At 47.1% G+C, this 9,466-nt stretch overlaps 2 protein-coding genes across 2 annotated transcripts in view; one reads left to right on the top strand and one right to left on the bottom strand.

Annotated features, from left to right (window-relative positions):
- The window catches only part of vasnb (vasorin b), a 45,774-nt gene extending 38,504 nt beyond the window's left edge, over positions 1-7,270 (bottom strand). Inside the window, 1 exon segment of the mRNA XM_065010596.1 lies at positions 6,969-7,270. The gene's annotated coding sequence lies outside the window, so the exon portion shown is untranslated.
- Positions 1-9,466, top strand: part of coro7 (coronin 7) — a 292,664-nt gene that overhangs the window by 212,054 nt on the left and 71,144 nt on the right. The gene's annotated exons all lie outside the window — the stretch shown is intronic.

Below are 9,466 nucleotides of genomic sequence, written 5' to 3'. Positions count from 1 at the left end.
CAATGATTAAATATCTGACCCTCCAGTCAAGGTTTAAGGCGACTGTCACACTAAGTATGAGTGTTATTTGTGTGTGCAGGCCTAGTCACTGTTTGTAGTGACCGTTGCAGTCCCTTCTCTTAATCTATTTCTCTCTCTTCCCCTCCTCTCTCCCCCTCTACTCTCCCCCCTCTCTTCCCCTCCTCTCTCCCCCTCCTCTCTCCCCCTCCTCTCTCCCCCTCCTCTCTCCCCCTCCTCTCTCCCCCTCCTCTCTCCCCTCCTCCTCCTCTCTCCCCTCCTCTCTCCCCCTCCCTCCTCTCTCCCCCTCCTCTCTCCCCCTCCTCTCTCCCTCCTCTCTCCCCCCTCCTCTCTCCCCCTCCTCTCTTCCCCTCCTCTCTCCCCCTCCTCTCTTCCCCTCCTCTCTCCCCCTCCTCTCTTCCCCTCCTCTCTTCCCCTCCTCTCTCCCCCTCCTCTCTCCCCCTCCTCTCTTCCCCTCCTCTCTCCCCCCCTCCTCCCCCTCTCTTCCCCCCTCTCTTCCCCTCCTCTCTCCCCCTCTCTTCCCCCTCTCTTCCCCCTCCTCTCTCCCCCTCCTCTCTCCCCCTCTCTCTCATTCCCTCTCTCCCTGAATTCCCCCACCTTTAAGTTTCTCCAGCCACTACCATTTTAGCCTGGGTGGGTACCAGTCTGTTTGTGTTATCATGCCAAACATGACAAGGAGTTGATAGCATGATATGATAGCACCAACAGATCTGGGACAAAGCTACTACTCTCCATCCCTCTTTGACCATCCAAATCTCTCTCCCCTTCCTCTACCCCCCCCACACACACACACACACTCTCTCTCCATCTCTCTCTCTCTCTTCCCATCTCTCTGGTTCAAGGCTCATTTGCTAATGACAGTGTTGGCCCGAGGTAATTACAACCTTAGATTAAGAGTCGTTTATCTTTTTTTACGGCCTCACTGAAACATGGCAATTTGCGGTGGCTCTCTGGGATGTGTCCGCTCTCTCTCTCTCCCTCCCCCTTGTCCTCTCTCTCGTTCCCGCTCTCTCGATCCCTCTCTTGCCTTTTTTCTCTGGCCCCAGTTCTCACTTTTGGTTAGTGGCCGTTTTTCAGATTTTTGCCATTTTCCATGTACTTCCAGACAGAGCGAGAAAGAGGGAACGAGAGAGGAGAAAAAATAGGTTGATTCCAGTCAAAAGGCTGAGAGGGCAGTTTCTGAATCTGAACGTCTGTCTTTCCAACTGTAATTCAGTCTTTCAGGGGGAACATCTGTCTCGGAGCCCCATCTCCCCTCTTCAAACGCGAATTCTGAGCGTTGGCAAGAGGGAGTGTGTGAGACAGGAGTTATTTGCGGTTTGCGTTCGGCTCAAGCCGGGCTCCGCTTGTAGCCTTTGCGTGCTCGTGTATATTTATACAGAGTTTTTGAAGTGGTTCTTTGGAACGCATCATTTGGCTGGAACGGCTTGAGTCTTCTTCAATTTGGCTTGGCGGGCAAACACCGTGAGGGGATCTGTTTGCTTTTTGCATACCGCCGGGTCAGCATTGATGTGCGAGGCCCTTTGAAGAGATTAAAGCCAGGGGCTTTCTTTAAGCGCCCTGCCCAAGAAAGCTGCTCTAACTCTGGGACGTCAACAGTGGCTCGCCCTGTGTATTGTGGAACACCTGATTCTGGTGGTGGGATTGAAGCCTACATTGAACTCATTGTGACACTGTGACTGTAGCTAAGATCCAAATAAACACCACACACACACACAACCAAATGTGTGTGTAGGCACAAACACACTCCAAACATGCTGATTGTAACACATACACTCCGACACACACCCCCTTGCTAATTGGGATGCACGCTTGCTTTCACACGGTTTCGCTAATACAAAACACACATAGGCACACACACAAAAACACACACAGGTTTCTTATGCCTTGCCAGCTCCAACTCCCTGCCTGCTGTGTGACTGCCCTGCTCCCATCCTCTCCCCCCCTCCCCAGGCCTCCTCGCCTCGCCACCTGACTTTTAACACCCTAATCCGTTGTTGCAGAAGGTGGAAGGCCCTCCACCCTAATCCCTGGTTGTAAAGGGTGGAAGGCCTCAGACGACCACTCCTAATTGGGTATAAAAGGGGGGCTACTGGCTGGAGAACACTGTGTGATATGAAATTCCTTTGCTCTTAGAGACCAGAGGAGCAGAGCAGTTGCCTGGTCCTGGGTAGGTGTGCGCGTGTCCGTGTGTGAGAGTTTGGACAGTACAGCAGGAAAATGCTGGTGGGTTGTTATTCTGACACTGGTAGACTGAGACTTGTCATCACAGTCTCCTATATGCACACTTCTTCTAAATAGATGAATGGCAGTTTTCCAATTACCCTGAAGCAGAGATTAAACCCTGGTGTGGTCACATGTCTGAAACAAATGCCAAGAGTGGCTGTCGGTCTGTCCCTCCAGGGGTAATGTGTATGACTACCTGTCTGTCCCTCCAGGGGTAATGTGTGTGACTACCTGTCTGTCCCTCCAGGGGTAATGTGTATGACTACCTGTCTGTCCCTCCAGGGGTAATGTGTGTGACTACCTGTCTGTCCCTCCAGGGGTAATGTGTGTGACTACCTGTCTGTCCCTCCAGGGGCAATGTGTGTGACTACCTGTCTGTCCCTCCAGGGGTAATGTGTGTGACTACCTGTCTGTCCCTCCAGAGGTAATGTGTGTGACTACCTGTCTGTCTCTCCAGAGGTAATGTGTGTGACTACCTGTCTGTCCCTCCAGAGGTAATGTGTGTGACTACCTGTCTGTCTCTCCAGGGGTAATGTGTGTGTGACTACCTGTCTGTCCCTCCAGGGGTAATGTGTGTGACTACCTGTCTGTCCCTCCAGAGGTAATGTGTGTGACTACCTGTCTGTCCCTCCAGGGGTAATGTGTGTGTGGCTACCTGTTTGTGGTTCGGTCGGTGGGTGCTTGTATGCGTGCGTGCCTGCATGATTATGTACAGTGTGAGTGTGTGTGAACAGGAGAAGAGGGGGCCAGCCTCTCTCTCTGACAGGAGACATGTGCTTAATTATTTGAATGGTGTTAAATAGCCGAGCCCCCCCAGAGTCCCCCTGACCAGGCCTCACCTCCACGAGCAGCCAGTCACAAGAGGGGCCACTGGGTTATCCACCCGGTCAGTGTGTTTTACGTTAATACCCTCAACACACAGACACACAGACATAAACTTAGACCCATACACACATCTATACACACATGCTCCTAGTCTAAATCTAGGGTCTTGGCAGTGTTGAGGTTAAACGATCTCAGTGATTCCATCGTCCCTGTCATCTCAGTCAAGTATCTCTCTCTCTCTCTCTCTCTGTCTCTCTCTCTTTTCTTTTTCATCGACTGATAATTCCTACCATCTCCCCGCCACCGTCTCTGTCCCGTCCAGAAAGCCTGTCTCTCAACACTGAGAAGTGACAGGGTCTTCTCTTGTGCCAAGTAGTCAGTGCTCAAATACTGAGACACACAGCAGAGGAGATAGTACCTACCACGGGAGGCTGTTGAGGGGAGGACGGCTCATAATAATGTCTGGAATTACGTGGAGTGGTGAATGGAAATGGTATGGAAACCATGTAAATTCAATTTATTCCATTGCAGCCATTACTATGAGCCCGTCCTCCCCAAATAAGGTGCCACCAGCCACCTGTGGTACCCACGAAACACAGATAGAAAGGAGACAGACCACATAGGGGTCCAGTCTGAACTGTGTCTCTGTTACTGTGTCTGTCATTATAGTGACACACTTCCCCCTGTCTTCTCATGACCATAGGGGTCCAGTCTGAACTGTGTCTCTGTTACTGTGTCTGTCATTATAGTGACACACTTCCCCCTGTCTTCTCATGACCATAGGGGTCCAGTCTGAACTGTGTCTCTGTTACTGTGTCTGTCATTATAGTGACACACTTCCCCCTGTCTTCTCATGACCATAGGGGTCCAGTCTGAACTGTGTCTCTGTTACTGTGTCTGTCATTATAGTGACACACTTCCCCCTGTCTTCTCATGACCATAGGGGTCCAGTCTGAACTGTGTCTCTGTTACTGTGTCTGTCATTATAGTGACACACTTCCCCCTGTCTTCTCATGACCATAGGGGTCCAGTCTGAACTGTGTCTCTGTTACTGTGTCTGTCATTATAGTGACACACTTCCCCCTGTCTTCTCATGACCATAGGGGTCCAGTCTGAACTGTGTCTCTGTTACTGTGTCTGTCATTATAGTGACACACTTCCCCCTGTCTTCTCATGACCATAGGGGTCCAGTCTGAACTGTGTCTGTCATTATAGTGACACACTTCCCCCTGTCTTCTCATGACCATAGGGGTCCAGTCTGAACTGTGTCTGTCATTATAGTGACACACTTCCCCCTGTCTTCTCATGACCATAGGGGTCCAGTCTGAACTGTGTCTCTGTTACTGTGTCTGTCATTATAGTGACACACTTCCCCCTGTCTTCTCATGACCATAGGGGTCCAGTCTGAACTGTGTCTCTGTTACTGTGTCTGTCATTATAGTGACACACTTCCCCCTGTCTTCTCATGACCATAGGGGTCCAGTCTGAACTGTGTCTGTCATTATAGTGACACACTTCCCCCTGTCTTCTCATGACCATAGGGGTCCAGTCTGAACTGTGTCTCTGTTACTGTGTCTGTCATTATAGTGACACACTTCCCCCTGTCTTCTCATGACCTATGCATGGCAGGGACAACGTTTTGTATATATGGCCCTTGGTAGTCAAAATGAAACATTCATTGTCTACTGTATAGCACATACACATACGAATAGCCACACTTCTGTTCAAGCCAACTTCAGTCTGTCTGGCTAATATGTAGCCTGGGTGAGAGGTCTGCAGCTATAGGCTACATACAGTACTTGACTGTGTAATGACAGCTTCATCTCTCCTTTCAAAACAAATAGGGCGGAAATAGTCCCCCGTGAAGATGATCCTCGCACGAAGGGTTATTGGAGTAGTTTACCCGGCCATTTGTTGGGCCCGCAGTGAAAGATTAAGCGATTTTCCGTGCCTGTGTGCGGGCGCGCAGAGCCGGCAGATGGATCTTGCTCAGAAATAAGACTGTTGCTACGTACCTCAATATTCAAATGTTTGGAAAATTGGCCTCAGTGGCGAAGACGCAAAGATGGCGTATGAGATGTAGGGTTCGACTTGGCGAGATAACATGAACAGCCTACTATGCGGTCATCTGGATGTTGTTTGGGAAAGGTGAGCTGGATACGTTTATTATGATCACTGTTAATTCAAGTTTGTTGACACAAATAATAGGCCTTTTCATGATTTATCACATGCTTTTTGATAGCCTCTGGTTTATATCCATGTAGTTAGTTAGTGGGAGGAATTGTTAGATATATAGACATATATCCTATAGATTTGAGTAAAGTATCATGCGTATGTATGTTACGCATTTCCATTACGCCTGGGATGTAGGCTTGTAGCTATGAGGAGATAGCTGTTGGTGATTTATTTATATAATTCCCCTACATTTGAAACGTTTTAACAACTGTTTTCCTAGAGTTTTCTCCGACGTTATTCAGTGTCTGAGTAGTTTTAAGTTGAAAGGCAACTCGCATGATTTTACTGATGCCTTTAGCAAACTCCGACGCACATGAATCATTAGACTGAATATCAATAGCTGTTTGAAACCAGAACAAGTGTTTTCCAGATGTTCCAGGTGCTAATGGAAACGTTAATAACTGAGTACCTACCCTACAGGTGGGGAGGTAGATACTATTTGTATTGCTGCGCAGCAATAACCATCATGTTGAAATAAACACAGTCGAATTCAATTGCGCTAATACGGAACCAAAACTGGCAACTGGTTCGAACACTTGATCTTTTAATTGAAATGATTGGTTATTTTGTCATGGAACTGCAGGTTCTCCAAATCAATGCGAGGTCCTTGCTGGCTGTTCAGCTGCAAATTCACAGCAAGCCCATGGATAATAACAGTTCATCTCGTTTTACCCGGTGTGACCAAACATATTTGCCTCCAGAACTAGACCAGCCTATACCATTAGCCTACCTTTGAACTCGTAGCGAACAGAGCAAATTAGACGCTTAGTTTTTGTATTTTGAAACCAGTTGTTTGTTGAACGTCCCTATCCTATAACCTATGCCGTGTGTGTTCTCATCTGGGCCGGTCCCCAGCACCAGCCGCACGTCGAAAACAGCTTCTCCCGGTGGTAAAAAAGGACCGGCGCGGTCTAGACGCCAGCTCTGCCCAGCACAGCGTCCTGTGGTCAACACTTAAGCAGCCTACTAGTTAGTGATAAAGTTACGATTGAAGTGTTTCCAGCTGTTGTTGCGCACAGATTAGAGAAATGATGTGACGTTTGACTTTCCTATACTGATTTGTTATCGCTCTTTTGGCTATATGAGTGATTTTGAATATTTGTAAATGATGTGTAAATTATTGAATGTTTTTAAGTGATTTTGAATGTTTCTGCTTAAATGATCCTCCGTTTTCATGGTACAACTTCGAAGCTGCCAACCTGTTGTTTCCAGCAGGTTGTAGGTCTTGTAGGATTCTCATTCAGTGCGGTGAGAAGGTGTCTGGAATGGGTGAACATTTCACCTCTAGCCAACTCCTGTCATAGAGCGTTAAAACAGCATAACATAACAGGGGTGGGAGTGTGGAGTCTGTAGAAGGGTGGTGTGTACTAGTCAGCATGTATGTTTCTTAAAAACTCATGTCTCTTTATGAAGAAAAATAATCATTATAAATAATTCATTTTCAATTTAATGATGTTATTGCTTTTCAATAAATTACCTAAGTTATTCATGCAGAGTTGATAAACACAAGCTTTATCCAAAGTCATAACCCCACATTTTTCTCAGCTATAGGGCTTGTTTTCCAAACTGCACTGACCAATCTGTGTCACACAACTTTGCATATATAAACTATATTAACGTTACAGTTTATTCGTAAAACCATTCTGTTCGTGGAAAAAACTTACCGGTTCTGTTCCCTGCGTAAAGTTTGAGTTGCGGCGCACTCAGAAATGTGTGCTACATAATATTTTTATCCAAGAGGACCCACATAGAACAAGTAAACTGTTGGAAATCCTTTAGTCGTCCGTGTTGCACTCTGTCAAAAGTCCCCGAAACTGTGCAACAGCATAAAGTTATTAAAATAAATTACAACTCTTCAGCCACCGGTGTCTAGCGAGTGGTTGAAAGCTCCACGTCGAGGAATGCGCTTCAAGTGTCCGGCGAGAGCCCATAAGCTTCTCGACCCCAAGACAAAAGCGCTTTATTGGCGAATGGAACGGAGAGTTTTAACGAGAATGGGAGGGGCGACTCGAGGCGAGCTAGAACGCGACCCAGAGCGCTCAAAACTCCACGCTACTGTCTGCTGCAGGGGCCTGGAAAGCAGCGCTCATATGCTGCGCTCCTACTTGACAGATACAGTTGGGGCAACGCAACAACAACAAATGGCTACATGTTTCTTTTAGTCTATCAGCCTATATTTGTTATTCTTGGTTAATTGTTCATATGGGCTTGATGTATGAAATGGAAAAACGAACAGCCTTGTATTTTGACTGTCAATCACTTGGCATTTGAGAAAAGCGCGTGTCAATTGTCAAGTCTCTCATTGGCACGTATGGTGTCTTAATTCATTAATGTTGTTGCACCGTTTAACTGGGAGATTGGTAGGCATTGAATAGTTCCTACTGCTGAGTAGCCTTACAGCCCGTCGGCAGCTGGCACCCTATTTTAAAGTGTCTTAGAATCGGTTTCCAACGAGGTGAAGTAATGGGATATCTATCAGTAATGGTGTAACCATGTCACATACTCAGATATAGATACTTTTAGAAACATACTGTCTCAGAATTGTCCATAATATAGTTGGGAACAGGACAGCAGTGATCTAAACGGAGCTATTCATATCAACACACTGTTTGTTATCAGTAGTCTAATTCCTTATATCATATTTGTATATCTACAGGACTCTCAATCTAGGCCTATACAGGATAACTCAAAAAATGTTCAAATGAATCCACCTACTTTACACAGAGCTCTCTCTTCTGATGTGTTAATGACTCTATTTGGTCATCCATAGCAGTGCAGCTATAGGACATTCTACCACTATGCTTGTTGAATCCACCTACTTTACACAGAGCTCTCTCTTCTGATGTGTTAATGACTCTATTTGGTCATCCATAGCAGTGCAGCTATAGGACATTCTACCACTATGCTTGTTGACACACGACTGTGAAAGTCGTTGGTCTGAGGTCAACACTCCCCCTGTATACTTGTGGGTGGCGTCACTCCCCCCGGCTCTGTAGGTGTACCTTGGCTGGGTCCGGCCCCTGCAAGGGCAAGATTCAACAAACACACCACAGGGCTTTGGCTCCTGGGCCGGTGCAGGTGTGTCTCTGGACATGTTTTGACCCTATTCTGGGTGGAATAAGGGACACTTCAGAATGGCTGAACCCTGCTTTATTTACAGCTGTTTTTCACAACTGTTACTGTCATTCCTCATTTATGCCACTGTGGCTCGTTCTTCTTCAATAGTTTACCCACAGTTATGATCCATATACACACACACACACACACACACACACACACACACACACACACACACACACACACACACACACACACACACACACACACACACACACACTGTAACATACACCTGTAACAAATGACTGTAAATTGCAGGAATAGACAAACGACTTCATGCATGTTCTCCAGGCCCAGATGTACTAGTCTCCCATATAATCCATTATGTTTTCCAAGAACATCAACCCTGAATCCTCTCTAGCAGTTTATCACAACTACAGAGATTCACACATACAAATCACCCAGCAGTGCCTCTTCCTCCATCTACTGTGTGTTTCTCTCTCTCTCCCTCTTGTGCTCCAGAGTGGCGCAGCGGTCTAAGGCACTGCATCTCAGTGCTAGAGGCGTCACTACAGACACCCTGGTTCAAATCCAGGCTGTATCACAACCGGCCGTGATTGGGAGTCCCATAGGGCGGTGCACAATTGGCCCAGTGTCGTCCAGGGTAGGCCGTCATTGTAAATAAGAATTTGTTCTTATCTGACTTGCCTAGTTAAATAAAGGTCTCCCTTCTTCCCCCACCCCCCATATCTCCACCCCCCCTTTCTTCCACAGTAGAGTATGCCAACAGAACCAACCCAGAGTTGAACTGATGACTGTGCTAAACTCATACAGGTAGTTATTTATCATAGTCATCAGTGCTGTGTGTCTTAGAAGCAGAGGTAGGACCACAGTCTCCAGAGCTCCACACACACACACACACACACCGTTCACCTCCAATGGCGTCAGCCTGCTTTCACTCTCTCCTACGACAGCTTTAGATAAACACTGTGGGGGTACAAACACACACAAACACAGGCATACACACACACGCATACACACACCACCCTGACTACCCCTGCTCTGTTCTGTTTACCTCCAGTCATCATCAGTAGAATCTAATTGG

The sequence above is a fragment of the Oncorhynchus nerka genome, linkage group LG26, assembly GCF_034236695.1.
Source record: "Oncorhynchus nerka isolate Pitt River linkage group LG26, Oner_Uvic_2.0, whole genome shotgun sequence".
Taxonomy (NCBI): Eukaryota; Metazoa; Chordata; class Actinopteri; order Salmoniformes; family Salmonidae; genus Oncorhynchus; species Oncorhynchus nerka.
This window is presented reverse-complemented; position numbering and strand designations above follow the sequence as displayed.